This window comes from Panthera leo, chromosome D1, assembly GCF_018350215.1.
Source record: "Panthera leo isolate Ple1 chromosome D1, P.leo_Ple1_pat1.1, whole genome shotgun sequence".
NCBI lineage: Eukaryota > Metazoa > Chordata > Mammalia > Carnivora > Felidae > Panthera > Panthera leo.
Window position 1 is genome coordinate 19,400,747 of NC_056688.1, and position 27,716 is coordinate 19,428,462.

Here is a 27,716-nt window from a genome sequence, read left to right on the forward strand (position 1 = left end):
GTGTGTGTGTGCTCACAGGCACACACACTCACACACACACACACACACGCACACAAATCATACTGTAAGATCCTGATGTGCACATATCATGTCTTTTTTCTACGAACCTCCCCACCAGTCTGTTATTACAGGTTTCCTCTAGGAGGTGATTGATTGGTTTGTAATAAGCCAACACCTCTTCCTAGAGTGGCTTTCTTCCTCTCTGTCCAGAAGCCTTCTAGATTCTGCTTCACTGTCACTTCTCCAGGTGACGCTGCCTGAGGTTCCCTCAGCAGCTAGGTTTTTGGTGATCCTCCAGTACCCCACCTCATCCGGCACTGAAGCCCTTCCACCGAAACTATTAAAAGGCATAACAGTGAAAAGAAAGTAAACTTTGTAGGCTTTGAGACAGGCCTCCCCTTGAATCCCAATTCTGCTGCCGTGAGAGCTTGGACGAGGAAAAATGAGGGTAACAATGTTTACTCTGGAATCCACCACGGGATCATTTGTGGTAAGAGAACATAGAAACAATCGGATATTCATCAATATGGGAATGATTAAAGGCATGATGGTCCATCAATACTGAGAAATGCTCCGTAGCCATTCGAAAGACTAGACGTATCCAAAGAAAGAACGAGGAAAATACTTCTAAGGCATATTAAGGGGGAAGAACAAGGGCGGAGAATGGGTATGACTCTATAAATATGAAAAACTCCCAAACCATATTGTGATTCTGTACAGCCTTGCCTACAGGTGAGAAAGGAGATGAATGCAGGCGATACGCTATATGAAGCACACACAAAGCAAATGTTCAAGACATAGTTGTTACTCCTCTTGCGAAGTCTCGGCTCCTTGGAGGCAGAGCTGTGTTCTAATCCGTGTATTTTGAGCTGCTGACACAGCTGTACGGTACCTGATGGCAGCTTACTGAGTCAAAGAATTACTACTCAACGAATGAGGCAACCAGGAATTAGTTGTTGAAATAAGAGCATTAATGTGAATCACAAAGAGCCTTGTTGCTGTTTGGAATGTTTTTGAAGGTAGGGAGGCAACAGAATCCTTGGGGAAGAAATTGTCCGGAGGCCGAGATTCCAGATTAGTGTTTCTTAAAGTGTGGCCTCAGGACCACCGGCTGCCAAATCACCCTGGAGGCTTCCTAATCATGCAGATTCCTGGGCCCTGCCCCTGATCTGATGCAGATGACCTGGGACTGTGATTCTGCCTAGTAACAAATCTGCTTCTTTTTTTAATCTAAAGGTAAAAGTTTGAGAATCACTGCTTCAGATCCTGTTCTGCCTTCCTGTTTGGCATTGGGCAAATCGCTAACCTCTGCAGAATTTACTTCCTTCTCCACAATGTTAGGGCTGGATCTCAAATGCTCCTTAAAGGTGCAAAATTCTATGCCCATGCCTAATTCAATTCCCTGCCTTTATGTAGGCCTATACATAAACCATATAAGATGGGCATTTCAAAGCTGGCTTGGGCTGTTTAAGGGTCCCTGGGCTATTTATTGGATATTTTTCAGATTCAGAAGCTGTTTGTTATTTGCCCTTGCTCTTTATATCTTTTAATTACTAAAATCGACAGTGAAGATGTTCCCTGAGCACTGGTCCTTACTGATTAAAATATACAGCTTTTATGTTTTAATACATTTGTGTTATAATTATATTAACATAATGTAATAACAATGAGAAACAATATAGGAAACACACATACACACACGAAAGGGAAGATGGTTTGAAGACCTTGGAACAGATACTGAAAACAAGAGGAAAGATTACTGGAGAAAGCCAATAGAATGTCTCCCTCTGGCCTTGGGTATGGATAGAATAAGAAGAATGTGTCCAGTCATTTTCATGGAATTTAAAAGCCAAGAGCACAGATGGTTGAATCGAAGAGGGACTCTCTAGCACATTCAATGTGTAGCAAGCCAAAAAATGCAAGTGATAGCATCCTCTGAAAAACCCCAAAGGTTTTTAGGACAAAATCCAAAACCAAATTAACCCCTCCTTTAGTCTTCAGAGGGAGAAGACTTTCTTAAAGTCACCAAGAAATGGTTCTAAGCCTTAAGAAGAATATTGCGAGAGAGATTTCTACCTAAGGCAAGGTCTTTGAAGTCAATAAATCTGTATTTAAGTCAATGAATCTGTATTTATCTGTCTCAATCAGGTTTGGGGGGACTGTGTATGGTTTGGGGGGACTTCCTCAGTCGCTCAGAGCTCCCATTTTCTAATCTATAGAATGAAAATAATGGGATGTGTTTCACATGGTTTTTGGGAGAAGGAAATGAAATAACGGGTGTGAAGGTGCCCAGCCTTACACGCTAGGCGTTAAGCATTAGGTCAATATTTAAATGAAAATACCTTGCTTTCTGCGATTTCATTGCAGATCTTTGTCCTTTAGGCCTGGCTTGTCTTCCCCACAGGAGCCTGAGAAAGTGGTGGCTTAGGACTATTCAACAGGGTCATGTTTCTGGAAATTCTCAAATTGTTTTAATTTTAGTTTTGATGTCATTCCAGCTCTGCTCCATACTCCTTTTAGTAATTCAAACAAAATCACACACATGCATGATGGACTTTTTTTTTGGCGGGGGGGGGCGCGGGGGGGGGGAAACGGCTGGGCAAAAAAAAAAAAAAAATGGAGTCTAGAGGCCCATTCAGCGGCGCTTTGAAATGTATTTTATGAAAGGAAAACCAACCATTATCAATGGCAGCACCAGGTCAGTGGTTTGAGGGTGATGAATTCGAGGTCCTGGCACGATGCCTGACACATAGTAAGTACCAAGCAAATACGCACTAACTGAACCCAAGATCTAATGCTTCTAGCCATTGTAAAAGTGGGGACAGATTTTTTACAATTTCTTTTAAATGTTGATAGTGTATATACATAGTAGAGATGGAGGGGCAGACTCTGACAATTTGTTGAAAACCCTGAGAAACTTAACAGACACCCATGGGGGAGGGGAGGGAATAAAAAAAGAGGTTAGAGAGGGAGAGAGCCAAAGCATAAGAGACTCTTAAAAACTGAGAACAAACTGAGGGTTGATGGGGGGTGGGAGGGAGGGGTGGTGGGTGGGTGATGGGTATTGAGGAGGGCACCTTTGGGGATGAGCACCGGGGGTTGTATGGAAACCAATTTGACAATAAATTTCATATATTGAAGAAAAAGAAAAAGAAAATCTTTGTTCAGAATTAAGCAAGTTACCTGAAAATAGGCTGCCTCCAATAACCTAGATTACCGGAGTTATTTAGACATTTCTCGAATTTCTACTGAACTCACATCCTGTCACTTCAACAATATCAAGCTCTTTCTTGAAAAAAAAATGTCTAAGGGAAAAGGTGAGGTTCCTGAATTTAAAGCCATCTATCTTTGGAATCCTTTGGACCCAGAGGCAGGGGACCGAAGAAGAAGGTCTCTACCTTTCTTACTGTCCCCTCCCTTCCCTTCCTCTCTCTCACCCTCCCTTCTGCTCACTCATATTCACTCTCATTGGCCTGTGCCTTCTAGAAGCAAGTTTCCCACCTTCCTTCTGCACAGCCATGTGCCCAGCCCTGGCCTAGTGTTGAGTACACAGGCGTACAAAAGAAATATGTGTAATATAAATTACATACTAGCTGAAAGCATCAGGGAGATTTCATACTGGGGGAAAGTCATTGTTCCATCGCTGTAAGACAGCTTAGCCATTTCTAATGTACCTTACAACTTAGAGGCTAGGCATCTATTATATATGTCAAGTATTTATTCATTCACTACCCCATGGGCTGTGAGAGTCTCAAGATCAGGGTAATGACTTCCTCCTCCGCATTCTCTCGCAAACAGCCACTTCGAGGCTCCACCCACAGTGGCTGGTGACTCACCCAGAATGGCTGCCTGACTCAGAACCAGCATGATCCGTTCAACCCACTCTGGACCTTCTAAGGGAGTAGGGACCATGTGTCGCTCGTGCTGGCAAATGCTCCAGTGCCTGACACATCAAACATGCTCAATACATCCTGACTGAGGAAGGCAGGGAGGCCGTATGAATGAAAAATACTCAAAAGAAAAAAATCCACGTGTTTCAGGGAAGCCAAACATGTGGCAAAATAAGCGAATGTGATTTCCTGTTCATTCTGTCTTGCATTCATTCAACAAATATTTACTGAGTGCCTTAGTTTATGCCAGCCATTGTAGCAACCTGCAGACGAACGATGTAGAAGACTTTGGAAAGCGGGTGTGCACGGAATGTCCACTCTAGTAGGGAAAACACATGGTGCAGAAATAACTGCGTGTGTGCTGATGTTGCCAATCAGCAAGGAGAGGGTATCCTACCTCTTGCAGGCGTCCAGAGGAGTCATGAAGGAAGCAGCGGGTAATCACGGAGAGACAAGGAAAGGAAAGAGAAGACTGAAGAATATTCAACAGGGGGTGCCTGGGTGGCTCAGTTGGTTGAGCATCTGACTCTTGACTTTGGCTCAGATCTTGATCTCACAGAGCTGTGCTGTCCTGCTGGGGATTCTGTCTCTCTCCCTCTCTTTGCCCCTCCCCTGCTGGTGCACACGCATGCTCTCTCTCTTTCAAAAGAAACAAACATGAAAAAAAATTTTTTTTTAAACATTCCACAAAATTTCCTTGCCCCTGCAAGCAAGGAACTTCTTGTAAAGACAAGTGCACTCAGGACATCCGTCATTCTTTAAACTGATGGTTTAGCGTGATAGCAAAGGCTCGTGCAGCAAATAGACATCTCTCATGCACAGCAATAGCGACACACATCCAGCCAAGAAACCCCAACATTCCCATCTGACTGACTCATTTGACAAACTCAAATGCCTGAGCTCAAGTGTGGGCTGACCTCCTTGACCTTGGCACCTGCGCACGAGCTGTTTCAGTATGTTTTAACAAGTACTGGGAAGTGGTAAGCTTTTGTTTCTCTTGGTTTTCACGGAGGTATCTATTGACTTGCACTTGGCATTCAATAATACTACTTTGTACCACGGATTCAACCTCAGTAGGGAAGAGTGGCAGTAATGAGGATGAGAGAGAAAGGCATTTGAGAAATGATCAAGATAGAAGCACAGACACTTAAGCACTAAGTAACGCTACGTGAAAAACAGATCCAGAAAACGAGTTATAATATCGACTCAGAATAAATTCAAGTGTAAGTGCAATTACTTCCAACATCAAGATGGGTAAGAGGAAGACCAAGGTGTTCCGGTATTTGGTCATACACAATGCTTTGATGTGGCACGTATAGATGCATTCCTCCTGTCACCATGATGGTCTGCCCACGATCAGAAGTGCGGTCACGGAGCCCAGTCTCCGCATCTGAGAAATGGAACCTCTGCTGTTGTTAAGAAAAATGGAAGAGAATCTGAGCTTACGTATGGGGGTGGACGAATGGTTGTCTCTCTGTGTTGGTCTGTAGTGAGAAGGAAAGGAAGGAAGGGAGAAAATATGTCTTCAAACAGAATAGTCTTACCCCCAAGCATGTCTTTTTGTTTAGTTTCTCAGGATGTTCTATCTATCCTGAGGAGGTCCATGTAGAAATGCAGGGGCTGACAGTGAGGGTTTCAAACCTAGTCTCATCACCTAGATGGCCACTCTGGATAAGTTACTGGTGCATACTCAATTTTTCGCACCTAAAACATGTTGAGTGGGAGAGACAGTAAAATTACTTGGCACCTGCAGATGCCCAATGGATGCTGATTACTTTTTCTCATTCTCTACTAGAAATAGCAGGTGAGAACCAATGCTTATATGTTCTTGTAAAACAGGGACGATTCAAGAGCCTCATATGTGGTGATGTGGGAAACACACCTGAGATACAGTACTGAGGAATTAAAGGTAAGTACAGGGCTTTGAGTTGCCGTAAAGGAAAGAAGGAAGACTGTCCCTCTGGGGGCTACTTTCTTTGTTTCATCTCTTTTGCTCCTGTGACCTCCCCATTTCTACGCTGCTCCCTCGTGACCACTTGCTTCTGGATGCCAATGCTCCAGGTTCAATTACCCTCATGAAGAAGCCGGCTGCTGCAGACAGCCATCCTGGCCACCCAGCTCTCTTTCCCCTAACTTCTTCCCAGGTGAGTCTTCCCGCTGGAAGGAAAGCTCTAGAGACTTTGTGCAGAAGATGTAGGCCCTTACGTGGTCTCAGCCCTAAGTCAGGGAAGTCGATGCCATTGTGATTTGGGCTTTTTACGTCTTGTATGAAAGGTAAGGTTGAGAGAAAGAGGGAAGGGAGCACAGCCACAAGATTCTCGTGGGCTCCTAACGCATTGTTCTATCTGAATGGGTGTAATTGCAAAACTCAAACGCTAACAAACTAAATGGCAATTCAGGCACCCTTACAAAGGCTCACTCAAAAGCCTTACACTCGCAGTCTCTAAAATTCCCACTTGTCATAGAAAACAGATGTAGAAGGAACTTTCTTTCAGTGGTTTATCAGTCAGCTGAGCTTCAGAAATATTATGCTCATAAAAGCATCACGTGAATGACTATTCCATCTTCCTTATTGGCATAATATAAATATGATATAAATGATATGGTATTTATGTTACAATGAAAACATAACGTACATCCAGCCACCCAACAAATGGTTATTAACCACCTTCTGTGGATTAGGCAATGAGCTAGACCAGCAGAAATGCACTTATAGAAGGAATTTTCACATTCCCTTGAATACTATTTATCAGTATAGTTGGGATATAGATCTCATGGGTATACAGTGAAATCTGCCAGCGTGTTTTCCTAGTGCATCACATTTAGCCTTCATGATATTTTCATAAACATAGCTTTTTCACTCTTAGCGTGTTCTCTCTTCAGAATTTTTTTTTGGACAATCTCAAAAAAAATCCATTTAGGATGATTTTACACTTGCTACAGAAATATTGATTCTAAAACGAGAGACTGAGATTGGATACTGTCAGCCTCAAATCCCAAGTAGAAAAGCAGCACCCAATTCCAGGATGATAAATGTCCTCGCGTAAAGCCATCCTTTTCCATAGTTTCCAAGGCAAGTGATGTTTGCGGTGGCCTTTGAAGAAAAAGAATAGAGAATAGGAAGGGACAAGAGAAGGCCTGGTAAAATAACTGTTTCCCACATGCTCCAGAGACATGAGTTCCATTTGACTTCTGTCAATACTAGCCATTGTTTATTGAACAGTAATGCAAGGTACATCACAAGATACACACACACACACACACACACACACACACACACACACACACACCACAAGATCTACATATTCATTCCAACTTAATTCCACAACAGCAATAATGAGGTAGGTGGTATTTTACCCATTGTCCAAATAAAGATGTGGAGCCCAGACAAGTGACATGTCTGAGGTCACACAGTCAGGAAGTGTAGAGCAAGGGTCTAGGCCAGAATCAAGGGTCTTACTCCAACGCTTACCCTATGTTGCTAACCTCTGATCATGTTCAACCTACAATTCAAAGTGGGAAATCTAGTTGAAAGAGAACAAATGATACTTAAGAATATTTCCTTCATCATCTACAATGGTGCCTCTTGCAAGTTGATGGATCTCAGACTTACATAACAATTTTATGAGAGCTGTGCATGCTCTCCCTAGAAAGAGGCATATATGTTCACGGTTTTTGTGTGTGTGTGTGCGCTTTGGGGGGATTTCCAGACTCCTCAGAACTAAGGCTAAAAACCTGTGCCCTGACAGTTGCAGGACCCGATAGGGATGGAGTGGGTAGAAATATCTCCTGGGCTGCGCAAATTCTATAGTGTAAGCAATTCTTTACAAGCACAAAATATGCCCCCAACAGAGGCTCGTTCTGGTAAACGGAGACCCCAAATGATAAAGATGTTCACAAAGAACACAGGTGACAACTTGACTCTTGCCGGACCTGTGAGTTGGAATGAATCAGCAGCAGCATCTAAGGGAGTAGAATGTTGCTAGAATGAATGTCAACCCTGCAGCTGGGCTGTACCCCTTGGTCACGACCTTGAGGCTCAAGGAATTGGCTCAGACAGTTCTGAACTGAGTAGCCATGTCAGACAGCCCACAGCCCGGCAGGACGCTTCTCTCTAACTCTGCCATCATGACACTGCCATCTGCAGCAACTGAGCTGAGATTTCTCAAGACCAAATTTATCACGCCCGAGATTCCAATTCTTACATAAGAATCACCTGTCGCTCAGGCAGAAGTTTCAGCACCTGGCTGAGCCAAGGGTAATCAGGATTTAAAAGGAAGGGGCCTGAATAAACATCAACCAGATTTCCTCTCTGTAGGGCCGAGTTTTAAATAATCGTCGTGCCCTCGTGTGCCCCTCATAAGAGACGGTCATTTTTCGACTTCCAGTCCGCATCACCACTGTCAGGGGAAGGGTGCTCTAAGAGCCACAGGCAATCTGTCTTCTTGGAGGTTCTGTTCAAGCTATGACCTCGGTTCGCTTCAGCTTCTGTCTGTCCTCATGAGTTTCAGCTCGCTCTCTTCATCGGCTAAATTAACCATGAAACAAAGCCTTGACTCACATTACCGAAGCCTGAGAGGTACAAGCCCAGCATTATGCATCACTATATCAAAGGCTGTGAGGGCCTAGGAAGAAGTGCAAGGAAGACACCTTGTATTTACATAGCACTTGGGTCATCTAGAAGCTTCCTTTAGCCTGGGACCTTAGAGTGGAGGTTCAAGTGTGTTGTCTGAGGGCACAGAAAATGCCATTGGAAAGTGATGTATGGAAGCAGGGTTGTTTAAGAAGTAGTGGGATTGGGATGGAAGGGCTTACGTAACAACGGATAGGACGGTGAGACACAGGGCAGGCGGAGTATCCTCAAGTGAAAAAACAAACACAAAAACAAACGAACAAACACGCCAAGAAAATCACCTATAGCTCTATTTGGGGAGAGCTGCAAAAACTAAATTCGGGTTAAGAAATATCTGGGAGGGTTTGAATCTGTGACCTTGGGCAAATTGTTCCTTCTTCTGGGTTTCCATTTGTAAAATGTAGGAGCAGAATGAAGCCTTCCTCCTGCACTAGCATGCCATGATGGGAGGTAGAAGAAAAGGCCTTTGAAGCCAACATAATTACTCCTCTGTCCAGGGAAATCTAAACAACAATAACCCCACCAGCCTTCAGCTCTGCTTTTGAATGAGTTCTTTGCTTCCGTCTGAGAGGTATAGTAGTCCATTCCTTGGGGAAAAGTTGAATGTGGGATAGCGGACCATGCCCTTTTCACTCTGGTTTCATTACGTTATTTTGAATTATTACCAATACATAGAACACTGCGTACGAGGTATTAAGATTTTACTGAGCGTCCGCCACGTACCCAAGGCTGCCCGCAGTTGGTCCAGGATAAAGAAAAGCCACGTGTCATGTTCAGGGGCTTCAAGTATCTTAACGTTTTCTCAGACGTTCACATGTGCCACTTTAAGTCCAGCAGAAAACAAGCTGTTATATTTGCAAAGTCTAATTTTGAAAATAAATACGGCCTCTCGGTATTAATACTAGCAACTGAGGTAGACTGGACTTACTTGTTTCCTCCTATTACTAATACATACTATTTATGTATTATTTATCTTGTTTTTGCCTGCCTGTAAGAAGCCTCACTTTAGCATTTCTAGATCTTGCACTGGCTTGAATTCTGGGTGGATATCTCTAGCTAAAACGCAAATGAAAGTCCATCAAAACTTTCGCCTTTTCGAGCAAATGCATACTTTTACAGTTTGAAGTTCTACTCAAGTGCAATCTATAAATTGTGAAAGAAAACGAAATGAGTCATTTTGGGGGAAACTGCGCTAAGTCCCCTGTATGCACGTTGGATAATGTTTTTTCACATCTGTTGCACACGGATGGTGCCTCAGGTGAATTCCCAGCAACGGAGTATTACCCTTTGGTATGTGCTTATTTTGCAGATGCCAAGTAGATGGTCAGTTATGTCATTTTCCCCAGGTTATTGTGTCTTCCTTGGAAGTTTTCCGAGACAAATCAGTAATCAATTTATCGCAAATGATAATGTTTGCGTAAATATGCCGCGGGTGCAAAACAGAACTTCTCAGGGTCTGTTTCAAATGAGGTCTTTCCAATGCAAATTATTTTTGTCGTGGTCTGAAAGTACTTGTCCTAAACTGTTCCGTGTGAATCAGCTTGTGTGTGCCTTCACTTACATGTGTTTAAACACACAAGAATGATGTAAAGCATGGTATATCTGGGGCACCTGGGTGGCTCAGTTGGTTATGGCCCCTACTCTTCATTTCAGCTCAGGTCATGATCTCACCGTTTATGAGATCGAGTGCTGCCTTGGGCTCTACGCCGACCACAAGGAGCCTGCTTGGGATTCTTTCTCTTCCACTCCCTCCGCCCCTCCCCCGCCCATGTGTGCACATGCTCTCTTTCTCTTCCTCTCAAAAGAAATAAATAAACATTGAAAAATACAGCATGGTATCCGTTAATGGAATTTTCCAGTCACACTATATATTTCTAAGTAGCTTATAAAATGATGCACAAAGAATTAAAGTGGGATAGTCTTATTTGAGAGGTGATATACTGTATGATTACCACGTTTTTCTTTCCAAGGCACTATTTTGGGACCTCAGCTGTTCAGAATTGAGTTGATTATACTCTTCAGTTCATGAAATGTCAAAGCACCTTTATATCCATTGTTCCGGATACGGCAAATGATTAGGGTGTGAACCGTCCCAGTTTTCCCAGGACTGAAGAGGTTCTCAGGACATTGCACTTGCCATGGGAAAGCCCCCGCAAATGGGGTACCAGTTGGTCATTCTGTGGGTGTTATAATTCCCATTTGTAATGGGGGACACTGAGGCATATAGCAGCAAAGTGCTTTGCTCAGTTTACCCAGCAAACATCCTACTCTCTACATCCCACTCTCACCTAGAATGGTAAGAAAACCAAGGTCATCTTTTGCCTATTTTTGTGTGCTCCCATTCCAAAAGTCCTAGGCTGCGGTACTGTGGGAACTACTGTACCAGACCCTTTGTGGATTTCCTACATTATTCAGGAGGAAAAACATTGCCATTTGTGTTTTAAAGAGTACAATGACAAAGAGACAAACGTTCTAAATATCACAGCTCTTAAGAGCAGAGCAAATCCCAGTGTAAGTTCTGTCTGCCCCTTAAACCTTCTCTTATGACCACCATCTAGGGCACCTAGGTGACTCAGTTGGTCGAGTGCCCTACTTCTGATTTTGGCTTGGGTCACGATCCCAGGGTTGTGAGATCAAGCCCTGCGTCGGGCTCTGCGCAAGAGTGTGAAGCCTGCTTGAGATTCTCCCTCTCTCCCTCTGCCCCTCTCCCAAGTCACGTGCTCTCTCTCTCTCTCTCCCTCAAATATAAAAATAAAAAATAAAAATAAATTAAAAAAAAAAAAAGACCACCCACGATCTCCAGTCCTGACTGGGCCATAGGTGTAATTTCATGAAACAAATCAACTGAAATGAACCCTAAGAAAAAACGACCAGGTGGCCAACTTTGGAACCATAACGTGACACTAGCTAACACTTCCCGAGGGCTTACTGTGCGCTAGGCACTGTGCTTACCGTCTTACATAGATTCGGGCAATTCAGCCCCACAATCATTCCACGCCGTAGTAACCAATGTCCCCATTTGACAGATAAGAAAAATGAGTCTCAGAAAGGTTACGTGACTCATCCGATGCCACACGGCTGATACAAGTTGGAAGCTGGATTTAACTCCAGGCAGTCTGACCCCCAGAACCCCTGCTTTCAGCCATCCACTATATCACTTTTAATAAAAGAGCTAAGCAGCCCAGTCGCCAATGTCCAATCACTCAGACAGCTCTTGGCTAGGGTAGACCTAAGACTAGCCAGGCCACTCATTCCGCAGATGCAACGGACGTGTCCATCCACCTGTTTAGGTCAAAAGGTATGAGGCTTTCTGATCACAGGTATTGAGGGATCTGAAGGAAGAGATTTTAATCTGTTGATTAATTCCAGAGGGAGACAAATTGCCCTGCCAAGCTGCTGTTATTCCTTCAGTACCTCTATTTCTCGCTCTGAAAAACGTAAACAACACGTCCTGGGCTTCTTTGAGAAATGAACTGGGTAAAATAACGGGAAAGCACTATGCAAACTGTAAAGTGCCTTCTACAATGATCCCATATGTTAAGAAGCTTCCAAAATAGCAATTTCTTCCAATGCCCTTGCAAAGCAAATGAGACACAGCTGCTAGAATGCTCCGCAAAGAGACAGGAATCCAGCTCTTTAAAACATTCAAGGGGGAGAACACACAGCGTAAAATTACCCCAAAGATGAATTTTACAAGAACCACGGAAGTGTCATCAAGTTTTTCCGTGGTTAATTCTAAAAGAGTGCCAGCGTCGCAAAGATCGAACCAGGCAGTTCTTCCACAGAAACCTGGGGAAATACGTGGCTCTAATGACACTTGCACAATAGTTAGAAATATAAATTATACTCACATGAGCAGAGGTAAGGAAGCCAAGTCTACTGGCTCTTCTCAATCTTTTCCAAGGCAAGTCTGTTGGGGGAAAAAAAGGAGGACTTGTTCTAAAACTAAACAAAAGGATGACTTACAAAAAGAAAGAAAGAAAGAAAGAAAGAAAGAAAGAAAGAAAGAAAGAAAGAAAGAAAGAAAGAGGAAAGAAAAGAAAAAAGAAAAGCAAAAAGAAAAGAAAAGAGAAGAAAAGAAAAGAAAAAAGAAACAAGGACACTAATACAGGATGAGGTGTTCACGGAATGCCACGGAGCTTACAGGGTGATACCACACTTGCCAAGGGGCAGCAACGGTTGAGTTTGTTGAAAGAACTCTAACAAAATGAGCAGTCCCTGTAATTTCAGAACGAGACTGCACCACTAAAAGAAGTGTTCGACGACGAATCGGGGCGGGGGGGGGGGGGTGGCTGCGATTTGGTGGAAGCTGTTCGGGGGTGGAGGGCTCAGGGATGAGTCACAGAGTCCTGAGATGAAGCAGACGCATGCTGGAAGAAGCCGGGTGGGGTCTCCGCCCGCTTCCTCTTTCTCTTCTGCTCTCCCTCGAGGGATTTCAGGCCTTCTGCCATCAGCCAAAAGGAGCAAGCGAGCTGGCCCTTGAGCATGAGAAACTGCCAGCAAGGTTCACTTGCGGGGCAACGCACAGAAGGTGTAGGCTGCATAATCGAGTCCCGAGATGGGGACGGGGTGGAGGGAGGACTTCCGAGGGACCCTGTGCTGTCGCAAGAACGATGAGCACAGAAGCGTCTCTCCCTGTGGAAGAGCCCTAGGTTGTCAGAGAGGCAGGCTAAGCAGATTTTTTAATTCTTTGGAGAAAAACAAAGTCACATTCCCTCTTAGTAAGTTCTAGCTTTCTCAACCCCGTTAGCCATTAAGCTCTGTGTTTCAATTAACATCAGCTTCTCCTGTTCTCAACAGGTCTTTGTAGACGCGGAGGAACCTTTTTTTTCCCCTCCCCTTGAAAAGTCCAAGTCCTTCATAGGGTTTTGCATAGTTATTCTCATATGAAACTCCTGATGGAAAGTCAGGCTGTTCTCCTGTCCCTTCCTGAATGAGTACTGCCCATCCCCCACCTAAGTTATAGACAGAAAACAACAACAACAACAACAACAACAACAACAACAATCCATTTTGATGCCCTGGCATCGTTTTTCTTATTTTAGGTGGCCAACTACATGGATGGACTGGAGAGTTCGCATTGTCACATCCTCGGAAAGAAAAACAAAAAACATTTTTTCAAGGGTTAAGAACTGGGGAGGTGACATGTCTATAGTAACTTTTTTTTCTCAAAATGCTTGTATTGATTTCTTTTTTGTTCTGGAATACACTCAGGTGTAAAATATCGTGTTGTACATATTCATCATTTAATGAATTTACTGGATTTACGTAATATTCATGGACGAAATATTATATTTGGAAGCTCTTCTGCCAGCCAAACTGTTCCCCTTCATTCATAAACAGCGCTTCTCCGTGTTGAAACAACTGATTACCATGAACAAAGACAGTGTTACATCTTTAGAATGTTCCAAAAAGCTGTTAAAACTAAGCGACTACCATTTGGTTTTCCTCTTAAAAAGAAAAAAAAAAAAGAAAGAAAGAAAGTTATTGTTATTGATTTTCCTTTGTTCTGAATAAAAAAATCTTTTTTTATTTAAGTTTGTTTATCTTGAGAGAGAGAGAGAGAGAGAGAGAGAGAGAGAGCGCACAAGCAGGGGAGGGGCAGAGAGAGAGGAAGAGAGAAGAATCCCAAGTAGCCTCCGCCCTGCAAAGCAGAGCCCGATGCAGGGCTCTAACTCAAGAACCTGGAGATCACGACCTGAGCCAAAATCAAGAGTCGGGTGCTGCTTAACTGTCTGAGCCACCCAGATGCCCCCTGAATAGAAAAATCTTAAAAATTAGGTTGGATTTTCTTTTTTTCCTGTTGCTGGTTTTTTGTTTTTTCATTTTGCCATTCCTGTAGGAAGGGGGGGGGGGGGGCATGGCCTTTTTTTTTTTTTTTTTTTTTTTAATCAGCCAAAACAATGCCAGTTTGAAACACAGCCCGGTTCTAAAGAAACGGTATTATGGTTTTCAGGAATGGGAAGAACTTTTTCTCTCAAGGGACAAAAGGTGAGATTCTCCTATTGTCTCCAATCTGTGTCAATACCAAAGTGTAAGCCATTTCTACATACACGTTTGGAAGCATAAAGTGAACCCCGTGTTGGACGGCAAAGTACGCGGAGTCTTTGATTCTGAGCCAGCCAGCCACGCGCACTTGAATTTGAGTTGGATTTAGATGAGCAAGTCAATAGTAAAAATAGTAGAAAGAAGAGTGGGACTTAGGAGTCAAATCACACCGTGATCTTCAGGAGGATTTTGCTCTCTCGTGGGCAGCTTATTAGATGGAGTGAGTATTTTAATTTACTTAGCGATTTGCAGACAGCTTGCCCATTGTAGCACTTCATCATGTCTCCCCAATTCAATTTCCTCATCTACGCAATGAAGTTAATACAACTTACTGTGCAGGTCTATCATAAAGACTAAATAAAATGTATAGATCAGATGCTGACCGTAGTGCCTCGAACGTAATGCTGAGTGATTGTTTCTTGTGACGACCCTTCTATGATTCTACTGTTAAACGCTCGTCCTCAATAAAGTACTGTGGGGCTCTAGTAACCTTTCGCCACCCTTCCCCTCTGCCGAAAAATGCACAGCTAAGAACAGTCCCCTAATTTTGACAATTTTATTGTACCTTTCTTAAGGAACCTCATCACCTTATACCTACCACATAATTGATTGGACTTCCCATGAGCCATGTGCTGTAATAAGCACTTTACATGGGCAATCCCATTTCACTTTCCCTACAATCCCGACGACTTCAATACCATGGTCATTCTTCTTTGGTTCAAACACACTTGGTTCACCGATGTGAAGAACCCCAATAAGTATTTTTTAAACGTGCTTTATTATCATTACAAAATATTTACGCACTGCCTTCTGAATTGAGTTTTGTACATTTCGTTCAACCAAAGCGCTAAGATACAATTTCAATCCTCCAGAAAGTGACTTTTTGTTTTACCCTGGAAAGGAAACGTAATGTAAAGGACCTACTACCTCTTTTGTTTAAAATCCTGTATGTGCTGGGACACCTGAGTGGCCCAGTCGGTTAAGTGTCTGACTTCAGCTCTGGTCATGATCTCCAGGTTCGTGGGTTTAAGCCCCACGTCGGGCTCTGTGCTGACAGCTCAGAGCCTGGAGCCTGTTTCAGATTCTGTGTCTCCCTCTCTCTGACCCTTCCCCGTTCATGCTCTGTCTCTCTCTGTCTCAAAAATAAATAAACGTTAAAAAAAAAATAATAAAAAAATAAAAAATAAATAAATAAACTTTAAAAACAAACGACTTAAAAAGAAATAACTGTAGAAGAATTCCCAAGGAAATTACTCCACCCACACTTACCGTGTAAGAAATGTTATAGGCATTCATCCACACTGAACTGGCAAATAAAAATTTTCTATACGAATACTCCTGATTTTGAATAAATTTGAAGGTTAATAGAGCAATAAAGAATGCCTGCTTAATACTGAGACACTTACCAGGAGAAGAAGGGGCCCCCGTTGAAAAGACATTACATCTCTATTTTAAAACCTCACTCAATTCGGTTCATTTAGGAAAACTCCTAAAATGAAACATTTTATTGCGTACTTTTTATATTGTGTTTGGCTTTGTATTATTTTTTGAATAAATATTGGTAGAGGCATAGATTCGGGTCTTATTTTCTTTTGAATAATTTTTGATATTTTATGAGATAATGTTAGCTCTTACTCCTTGGAGAAAAGTGAACCACTCAAAATGGATTTTGCACAGGGTCTCAACACTCCATCTACCTTTCCCATCAGCATCAGTACCCTAAACATGCCTGTTCCCGTGGATGAAAAGATCTGATTTCTCGGAAGCTAAATCTTCCGCTTGGATGCTCGATGTTATCACCATTTGACGAGCCAACAAAACGGCTTAAGGAATTCTTTCTATCTGTCCTGAAACATTAATCTGTCCTCTTTTGGATCATTTCCATCAGCGCACAACCATATTGCTGTGTTTTCCAACTCCAAACGCAGACCCCACCACCAAACCCTTAGCTCGACTTCACTTTCCCCACCTGTTTCCACTCCAGGGCTCTGCTTCCTTTTGCAGGAACTTCAAGAGCTGGCTTTGCTCACTATTTCCAATTCTTCTTCGACCACTCTCTCTTAAGCTACTTAAACCAGGCTTTAACCATCACCACGGCACCCACTATGTTCTCGCCAAGGTCACTGATGATCTCTACTTGTGAAATTCGACGGTCAAGTTTCAGCCTTCACCTTCCTGACCATTCATCGGCATTTGACACTATCCTTCACGTTCTTCTACTTGATACACTTCCTTCTCTTGGGTTTTGGGACATCACGCGCCCTACAAATTTTGATGGCCGCCCCTTCTCCATCTCTCCTGTGGTTCCTTTTTTTTTTTTTCCTTTTTTATCTCCTCATGTTGGAGATTCCCAGGGTTGAGTCCTTGCCTTTACTACTGTATCTACACTCAATCACTGTTAATCTCATCGAGCCTCACAGCTTTCAGAACCGACACATTGACAACTCCATCGGTAGTCCAGACCTACTCACCGTATTCTCATAAGCCCCACATGATCGACAACCACTGTGACACTCCCGAGCACGTGTCTCATAGTCACGGCAAACTCACTCTGTCCCCAGCCCGAATCCCAATATCCCCAACAGGGCCCCTCTTCTTGTAACCTTTTACATCTCATTTGATGGCGATTTCATCTTTCGAGTCTCTCTGGCCAAAACCTTGACTCCTTTTGCTCTAATATTCCACATCCAATCGGTCATGAAACCCTGCTGAACTTTACTTTACTTTTTCAAATATAAATGCGGAATTGAACTACTCACCAACCAGTCCATGGCCCAAAGCCACATCATCTCTGCTTGGGTTACTGGCGCGGTCTCATAACCAGCCTCTTAGCGTCTATCCTGGCCTCACTCAGTCTACCCTAACTACAACACTCAGACAGATCCTTCTTTGAAATCAACACCTTGCGGTGACTCCCATTTGACTCAGATCAAAGCTGACGTCTTTTGCGGTGACCTATAGAGCCCTACTTGTACGGTCTTGACTTTGCTTGTGACCTCTCAGGGCTACCACTGCCTTCCTTTCACACGTTTTGCTTCAGTCCCACTGGCCTCTTCGGTGTTCCATAAGCGTGTTAGGCATGCTCCTACCTTTTGGCCTTGTTCCCTCTGCTTCTGACACTCTTCCCCAAGTATATGCTTATTGTCTTACCCGCTCCAGCTTTTGGCTCAAATGGCACCCTTGTTTAAAATTGCAAGCGTGCATACAACTCTCCCCTGATAGCTCCCAAAGTTCTCAACCTCATTACCCTGCATTCATTTCCTCTTTTCCATAGGAACCACTACCAGGAATACTGATCGATCGACTAATACATCATGTTTACCCTCTGTCTGTCTCTGCTCCCATGCAGGCTCTATAAAGGCAGGAACTGGTGCAGACCTTGGTCATGCCTCTTCCCAGCCATTTAGAATCGTGTTGGAATATAGTCAGTCAGTGGGTGTTAAACTGAATGGAACGAAATTGAACGAAATAGGCTTCCAGGGAGAGAACCTGAATGGATAACATTGTGCCAATAAGTATTCAACTTAAAATAGCTTGATAGAGGATTATTGTCTAGAATCTAATTAGATCATAAGCAAGAGGAGAGGACCCTGGGATACATGGTCCATCTGTTGAGAGACCGTATGGAGCCAAAAATGACAATATGGGAGGAAATAGAGACATATCTTCCCTCGTTTGCTAGTAAATACTCAGGCGTTATATTTTCAGATGACCAAGAAGTTTGGAATAGACCACAATAATCTGTTCTACAGAGTCATGAATGAGCTGAAATTTTAACTTAAAAAAACAAAAACAAACAAACAAACAAAAAACAGGGGCGCCCAGGTGGCTCAGTTGAGCGTCTGACTCTATTTTGGCTCAAGTCATGATCTCACCGTTTGTGGGATCGAGCTCCACATCAGGCTCTGTGCTGACAGTGTGGAGCCTGCTTGGGATTCTCTCTCTCTCTCTCTCTCTCTCTCTCTCTCTCGGCCCCTCCCCTGCTGGTGCTTTCTCTTTCTCTGTCGCAAAATGAATAATAATAATAAAAAAAACCACACACAATTCTGGCTTCCTTTTTCTAGTATTTATCATAGTTCTATACGGACACTCTGACCCATCCATGTCTGCTTGTGGTTTGTGCCACTGACGGTTATCTAAGTCCCCTTTCACTAAAGCAGTCTCAGAAAAGAGCAGCGGTGCATGGGATATTTACTTTTACCAGTCTTGGCCATCTGATGTTCGCACAGCGTTCGCAGCGTGTGGCCCCTGGACCTTCGGTATTAGCCCCACCTGGGAACTTGTTAGAATTGCCAATTTTAAAGCCCAAGCCACGCCAGATCTACTCATCAGAAACTTTGAGGGGAGTATCCAGGCACTTGCGATTCACTAAGTCTTCCAGGTGATGGTCATGCCTACTCAAGCTGGAGAATCACTGAAGAAACAAAATGCGAGAAGTCAGCAGAATCGTTCGTGTACAAGTTTCCAACAGCTTTCCTAGGAAGACAGCATCAGAATACAGATCTCCTCCATTGATAAACGCAGTAAGTTCCTAGGGTCATCCAACACCCAACAATGAGTCAGTGGACTTTTCTTGCACTACCCTTGATGAAATACTCTTTCTGGGCACTCTGCCTCAGATTACTGAGAAGGCAGTGGGCTGCTCACATATTCCAGAAACTTGATTTAACGGATTTCACAACGCTCTCAGCTGCTGGATTCCCGGCTCTTCCTGTTAGGATTTATGGACCCAAGCAAACCATTTCTGAACATATCTTCGAGCTGACAATTCCATTTCAACAATAAAGATAATCCAAATGGAATGTGAATTGAGGGGGGGTGGGGGGAAACCAGCTATAGAGGATTGTAGGAATTTGCCCCAAAATGACATACCCATTAAAAATACTGATCCCCAAGTAAGTCATCAAGATTCCCTTTGCTCTGATTAAATCAGTCACACAAGGACCGTCAGTTTGCAAGTTATTTATTTAAAGGATAAAACTCCACCTGGTCTGTGAAGGTGAACAGAAATATTGTGTAAGGCTCAATTTGGCTCTCATTGGTCATTCAAAAGTGGACAGAAATCTCATTTTATAGAGGATGTAACAAGTTCAGTGACCTATCTAAGGACACACTGTAATGAACAAAGTCTAGACTGAGTCTCAGATATCTTGGATTTTCTTATACCTGTCAATTCAATATAAGAGCTATGTATGAAGTACCTGCTCTGTGTCAGGACGCGGATTAGGAGATGGGGATATAAAAATTTCTGACACAGGGGCGCCTGGGTGGCTCAGTTGGCTAAGCGTCCGACTTCAGTTCAGGTCACGATCTCACAGTTCATGAGTTCGAGCCCCGCATCGGGCTCTGTGCTCACAGCTCAGAGCCTGGAGCCTGCTTCTGAGTCTGTGTCTCCCTCTCTATCTGCCCCTCTCCCCCTCGTGCTCTGTCTCTGTCTCTCTCTCAAAACTAAATAAATATTTTTAAAAAAATTTCTGACACAGACCCTGCCTTTGCAGAGCTGGATGCAAACTACCCCGTCTCCCTGATCATATAATACCCACCTTTGTTCTAGAAAAGCAAATGAAATAAACGGTAAAGACACTGATTTCAGCACAAAAGAATCTACAGAAGCAGCGGATTTCATCATGACCTTGCACTGACCACACAACACTCAATCCAGGCACTGTGAGACATCTCGGTGACGAAGAGTTTAAACGTGCCTGGTCATGTCTTGTTCATATTTCATACCCGGAACAAAGCGTGAAAAAAAAAAACTGATAAGCTTGCAGAAAGGCAGTGAAAACTGGAGCTCACGGTCAGAGAAGACTAAAAGCCATCTCTGAGCAAATCACATTTTACAATTAAAAAAATAACGCGACGTTCAGACGTTCCAGACAAAGACATGTTAGAACTGGTAGGTACTCTTTCCATTATTCTCGTCATTATCTGAGTATATGGTTAAGTTTGGAGGGGGTGGGGGGAAGGCCTATATTTTTTCAAAACACTAGCACCTGTGCTTTGATAAATAAATGTTCAGGTTAAGTCAATAAATTTACATGATTTGGAGACCGAAGCTCAGACCTCCACTTCGACACTTACTGTGTTTGCAACTACAGGTAAGATTTAAGAATGGGGAGGGGCACCTGGGTGGCTCGGTCGGTTAAGCGGCCGACTTCGGCTCAGGTCATGATCTCACGGTCCGTGGGTTCGAGCCCCGCGTCGGGCTCTGTGCTGAAAGCTCAGAGCCTGGAGCCTGTTTCAGATTCTGTGTCTCCCTCTCTCTGCCCCTCCCCCATTCATGCTCTGTCTCTCTCTGTCTCAAAAATAAATAAATGTCAAAAAAAAAATTTTAAAGAATGGGGAAAAAAAAAGATTTGGGGATGGGGTTGGAGGTGGAGAAAATAAGAGAACCCAAGACAGGATTCTTTGAGAAAGCTAAAGCTTTTTATAAGGTATAAGAAGCTATATAAACATGAGGCCATATTTATCCATTCAGTCGACACTTTATTAAAGCACCTATAATGAATTCTGAGTGGCATTAGGTCCTGGGGATGCCCAAGTGAATATGCCAAAGTGTTGGTGTTTTTTATTCTATTATTAGAATATCTGGGGAACACCTTCAGAATAGTAACCTCAAATGACCTGATGTATGGAAAAATTGGACGTAAGGGAGCTTTTGAAATGAGTTTGCTTGATTAGAAAAATAAAAAGACTAAGGGGTAAGCTTTCATAACTTTTTAAAAAGTTTACAATGTCATTTTAAGATGAACTTAGGTCAGCCAGTATGAAAGCAAGAAAAGAAGAATTCGCCTCAAGTTCTAGCAGGAGACAACACGGTTTGGGGAAAGGATTAGGAAGAAGGAACTTCTTCTAAAACAGTAGAGCTGGCGATTGAATTCCTCTGCTGTTCTACTCCAAATATTTTGAAAGTGATTAGCTAATTCTCAGTGGCTTCAAAGAAAGGACTCAATGTGGGGTGCTAGCATAGTCATTTTTGAAGTTCCACTTCTAGAATCCTGTGAATGGTAACTAGGTGGATTAAAAGTCTGTTTTCTTCTTCATCCCTTATTTGGCTGATGTGTCTTGGTCCAGATTTGGAAATTCATAGACATTGCTATGAAATGTATCACAGAGCATGACTCACGATGAAAAGGACAAGTGTGTAAATTGCCTTACCAGTGAAAAATCCTCTGCCTGTCCTCCCCTTCTTTTCTGGAACAAAAAATTCAGTTGTTGTTTTTTTGTTGTTTTTTTTTTCTCTGATTCACATCCTGAGGAAATCAAGTCACAAGATGGCTGTGTTCAATACAAAAAATATCTCCAACCCACTACACTTTGAGAATGTAAGCTCTTTTTTAATCCAGATGTTCATGATCTTTCCAAGGAAGCCTTTTCTTCAGAAGAATTTGGTGCCACTTACGATAGCTAAAAGAGTCGGAATGTCATTCATACCCGGAAGTTACATATTAAGTTCCCTGAGGCTGTAACAGGTCCGCAGAATGTGTTCGCCAATGGCAACCCACCCGTACTGGGTACACTAGGCACTTTTGTAAAGTGATGGTTGGCATTCATTAAATTCTTAGTAGGTAGGAGTTATCAATCTAGATTTTACATGCGTTACTTCATTGAATCGGTTGAATTCAAACTACTCGGTGAGATAAATACTGTTATAGACCCCAATTCACAGATGAGGGAAATGAGGCTCAAAGAGGTTAATTCACTTGCTCAAGATGATGGAGCAAATCAGACACAGAGATGAGATTCAAACCCAGAGCTGGAGGACACAGACCTTAAATTGCTGACTACTATCCTCATCTGATCTTTTAAAAAAAATATGATATCCGGGCCCCTGGGCGGCTCAGTCAGTTGAGTGTCCGACTCTTGATTTCGGCTCAGGTCATGATCTCATGGTCTGTGAGTTCGAGCCCTGGGTCAGACTCCACACTGACAGTGCAGCGCCTGCTTGGGATTCTCTCTCCCTCTGTCTCTCTGCCCCTCCCCCACACTCGCTCTCACTCTCTCAAAATAAATAAACCTTAAAAAATTAAAACAAAATAATATCTCTATTATGTACAAGAAAATGGAATCTCAGTGAAGATAGATAACTTGATCAGGAACACACCGATTACTCATGCTTCTTTGGCCTGAGATTTGAACTCAGGTCAGTTGGACTCCAACATTCACGTTCTAGACACGTAGGTATTAATCCCAAAAGACGAGAAGATAGCCTCACTCACGTTCACCCCATGTAAAGTATTCTTAAATTAATTCAAATAAATAAATGTCAACTCGGTACACAGCACTGCACGTGAGATAGAATATACTGTCCCTGAGCCCAAGAATCTTTAAATTCTTATTGGCAGATGACTGGAATGAGGTCAGTTGCAAAGCACTGCGTCATCATAGGTAAAATGACATCCTATGAATGGAATAAATGGAAAGCAGTGATAAGAGAAGAAAGTTGATGTAGAAAAGCTTCCGAGAGGAGGAATAGAATAAAACTTATGCTGCATGGCCTTGACCCCACTGTCTAGTATCTTCCTGACTCTTTTGGGGGTGGGGGGGGGTGGGGAAGATGCTTTGGAGGCCCTATGGAAAGAAAACACAGTCTTAGCACTTTTTAGAAACAGTCTATTAAAGATACAGCTCATAATCACAGAGCAATGGAAAGGCTGGAGAAGAAGAAAGGAATTTTCTGTGATTATGACTAAAACTACTGGCTATTACTCTGTCTCTTGGCGTGTAGGTTTCCATCGGGTTCCATCAAATACAAACTATAATAGATATAAAATCACACCCAGACTCATTCTTTGTAAAGAAAAGAAAAAGGGCAGAGGGGAGGGAGAAGAAGCGTCAACTGCAACATTTTCAAGAGATTTTTCATGAGCTCTCTCCAGTCTAATGGAAAAGAAGAAAAACTTTTTTTCTGAATTAATGTTGGAAATGGAGTTTTACTGGATGAATGGATGGACTAGAAGATTGACTGCTTATTTCAACCCCCTTCCTGCAAACCTCTAATTTAATAAAGAATGGGATATTTAAAAGAACCTTTGGGGTGACAAACATGTATTCTCTATTTACATGGTTGTATCTAAGCTGCGTTCAATTTTTCTTCAATCTAACGCATAGACTTCAGTCTTTAATAGGAGTATTTACCGAAACTTCTCTAAGAACATTATCCGAACTGTACTGGGAGGTACAGGAGGTACTCAAGAAATTAATGGGCATTACTAAGTAAAACAATCTGATAGTCAAATAGCTCTGGGAAAGCAGAGCTCAAATTCTGCAGCCTTAGAAATGTTAATGTGCATTTTGAATCTCCAGTAGGGACATATTCAGAATTTCTCAACTTGTTTGTTTGACCTAAGTCTACCTTGTTATTTTATGGAACTTGTGTGTTAATATACCACAGACCTAGTGTTCCAAGAGAGGAGCTGTGTTCTCCTTCCTCAAATAAGTTTTGGAAAGACGGCCATCACAAGAATTAGGTCCAGGTAGATTGAACCATGGGTGGAGAGAGAGGACGCGCCACCAAAGACTGGCCATGTCTTTGACCCCATGCCTGGGGGTGACGAGCCTCCACTTCCAGGTTCTGTGGGCTTATCACTGAATGAGAATGAGTGACAAATCTCCAAAGCCTTATTCTGTGCTTCTTGGGGCCACCCTCCCAGCAACATCATAAAGCATTAGTCATTCTTTCCCATAATGATCAGCTCAGAGTTAGCATTGGTGGTAAATGTGGGAGACAAGGCAGGGGTCTCTCTCCACACAATAGCCAAAAGCTCTGGAAAACTGAAGCAGCACACGGAGTAAAGATGGTTACCAGTTTGCCTGAACATATGTTGTCAACTAAATTTTAGTATTTCATCCGTAACCTTTGAGATACAGCTCTTTATTTTTATTTAACTTATTTTTACTTTCTTTAGAGAGACTGCACGTGAGTGGGGGAGAGGGGCCGAGGGACAGAAAGAGAATCTCAAGCAGGCTCCACACTCCGTGTGGCGGATCCCACGACCCTGGGATTGTGACGCCGGCCGAAATCAGGAGTTGGACGCTCAACCCGCTGAGCCGCCCAGGTGCCCCAAGTGCAACTCTTTTAAAATGCCGTCATTATTTACGCCCATTTATTTATTTTTTTAATGTTTTATCTTATTATTTATTTTGAGAGAAAGAGAGCGTACCAGGGAAGGGGAAAAAGAGAGAGAGAATCCCAAGTAGGCTCCACGCTGTCAGTGCAGAGCTCAAGGCAAATGAGATCATGACCGGAGCTGAAGTCAAGAATCAGGCGCTTAGGGGCACCTGGGTGGCGCAGTCGGTTAAGCGTCCGACTTCAGCCAGGTCACGATCTCGCGGTCCGTGAGTTCGAGCCCCGCGTCAGGCTCTGGGCTGACGGCTCGGAGCCTGGAGCCTGTTTCCGATTCTGTGTCTCCCTCTCTCTCTGCCCCTCCCCCGTTCATGCTCTGTCTCTCTCTGTCCCAAAAATAAATAAAAAACGTTGAAAAAAAAAATTAAAAAAAAAAAAAAAAAAAAAAAAAAAAGAATCAGGCGCTTAATTGACTGAGCCCATCCAGGCACCCCTATTTATGACCATTTAAAGAGGAGGAAATGGTGGTACTGAAGGGGAAGTTTTACCTCGTAGAGTTCTATAGCTAGAAGGAAATCCTCGGGCAAACCTTCTGTCTACAAAAATGCAGTTCACTTAGTCGACAGAACACCTGATAATCACAACATCTAAGTGACTTAATTCCTTACACATCACATGTCTGGCTGAGTCAAACCGTGTCCCCTGAAGCAGCGTTTCTCTGCTTTATCCTCAGAGTCAGCTACGTATAAAAAGCCACAGTCAGCTGGTTAATACCTTATGCATTTGGCAATGGCATTGACCAAAATCTTTAGCCAGAAAGTAAAATTAATACAACTCTTAACATGAATATAGTATCTTTTCGTGTACCTGTATTTATTTATTTATTTTTCTTTTACATTCATTTATTATTGAGAGACAGAGAGACACAGAGCGTGAGCAGGGGAGGGGTAGAGAGAGGTAGAATTCGAAGCGGGCTCCAGGCTCAGAGCTGTCAGCACAGAGCCCAACGCGGGGCTCGAACTCACGAACCGCGAGATCGTGACCTGAGCCGAAGTCAGTCGCTTAACCACCTGAGCCACCCGGGCGTCCCTCATGTAACTGTATTTACACACCTTTTCATATCTTCCAAATATTCTTGTCAATTAAGAGCTCTCTGTTTTAAAGATAGTCAGGTTTAAAGAATAACTTCAGTTTGTATAGCGCTTTACAGTTTATACTTTTCTTTATGTGTCTTATTTTGTCCTCAGTATAACGATGAGCACGTTCATTTTATGACAGAGAAATCAGCGATTGAGAAATTATCGCCGAGCTAATTCCTGGCAGAGCGAGATTGAAACTCAGACTCTGATTTCAGATTTAGCACTAACTCCCCGTGAAGTCGATCAATACCCACATTTTTTTAAGGATTTTATTTGTAAGCCCATAGTAATTTCAATCTTTGCTTACTCCTAGCGTATGGTACTATAAAATTAGTACTTCACTGGAAACTTATTTTCCGATTATTTCACGTATCCTTGCCTTTGTTTCTAATGTCTACTTATTTATTTTGAGAGATAGAGAGAGAAAGAGGGAGCAGAGGAGGGGCAGAGAGAAAGAAGGAGAGAGAGGATCCCAAGCAGGCTCCGCACTCAATGCAGAGCCTGATGAGGGGCTCGATCCCATGACTGTGAGATCATGACCCGAGCTGAAATCCAGAGTCGGATGCTTACCTAACTGAGCCACCCAGGAGCCCCCCACGTATCCGTCTTATCTATTCAGATATGTCTGAATCTATGCCATTCAGACATAAGCTCTTGGTTATGTTCCGCTTTCAGACATCCCCGGAGCCTCTCATAGGCTGTTCCTACCCCAAAGAACACGCCCCCTACCCCCACACCTTACACAACCAAGCCCAATCCTCCTATTCAACACAGTATAGGCCAGGGGCGGCCCTTTCCTACCATTTGGAAATTTTCTCTGGCCTTCTCAACCCCCATGCTTGTTAGGGAAGAGACTGTCCTGTATGTTATGGGCTCCTACAGCACCACTGATGTCCATGGAGGACTCATCCCATGCGTCGCACTGCAAGTGTATATGTTTCCCACTTGACCTTGACCATCTTGGGCTACTTCTCTTCGAATCCCCAGAGCCTAGTACGCAGTAGGCTGTCAATAAGTAATAAATAACTGATCTAATAAATAGATAAAGTACCACAAAACCAATTAGTGCCTTTGAGGAGTTTCCAATCTCCCGGGGGAGGAAAGCCTGTCAACCGACCATGACGAGCAACACGAGGAGCTCTATTTCCCGGTATGGATGGGTTCCACGTGCTCTGGGAGCACAGACAGGAAGGAATTGTGCTGCCCAGGCAACCAGCCCTCAGAGGCAGTGAGGTTGATCAGGGCCTTCAAGAAGAGTAGAAGGTCAGCAGCCGATGAGCGTGGAGCGAGAGGAGGAGGGTGACTGGGTGGCAAATGGGAGGCGACAGCAGGCTTTAGCGGGGCTCTGTTTCATTGGCTATATAGCAACCTCTTCTCTGGGCGAGCTGCCGCCTCTCTCCCCAGCCAGCCTCACGGCGCTGAGAGCAGCCACCAGTCATGGTGTCTTGTTTTCCTGGCCCAGGGAACTTCTCAGAAGTCTTATGAATTTCCTCATCCTCCTGGAGAAAGCGGATCGGAGAGAATGAAATTGGCCCGGAGTGAGAGGCGGAGGACAAAGTCGGAGGAAGTGTGTCGTGCAAGGGCTTGAGTCCCTGATTCTGGTAATTTCCAGAGTCTGGTGCAGCCCTGCCCTTCTGGAGTGTGGTTTTGTACCTCAACTAAGTCAAGAACACTTGAACACACAAGAATCCTGATCAACACCAAGACCTTGAAAAAATCTCGCACCACAAGCTCAGAGATAGGTACCAAGTGGCTCCTCTCTATTTTCTTCCTCAGGTGGACCCTTTCCATCCCCTAGTTCCATCTAAGAATAGGCTTAAGCCCCTTTTCCAAAGCCACCCACCCTACTTAAAACCGAGTCTACACTAGAACCCGAACTCTCTTCCCAGAAGTGTTCTTTTTGCCACAGACTACTCCCTTGCCATTTGCTGGCTAATTGG

At 43.4% G+C, this 27,716-nt stretch overlaps 1 long non-coding RNA gene across 1 annotated transcript in view; it reads right to left on the reverse strand.

Moving 5' to 3' along the window:
* Positions 1-27,716, reverse strand: part of LOC122201453 — a 46,281-nt gene that overhangs the window by 10,781 nt on the left and 7,784 nt on the right. Inside the window, exon 3 of the long non-coding RNA XR_006194174.1 lies at positions 12,375-12,433. This is a non-coding gene — a long non-coding RNA (uncharacterized LOC122201453). The remainder of the gene's footprint in view (positions 1-12,374; positions 12,434-27,716) is intronic.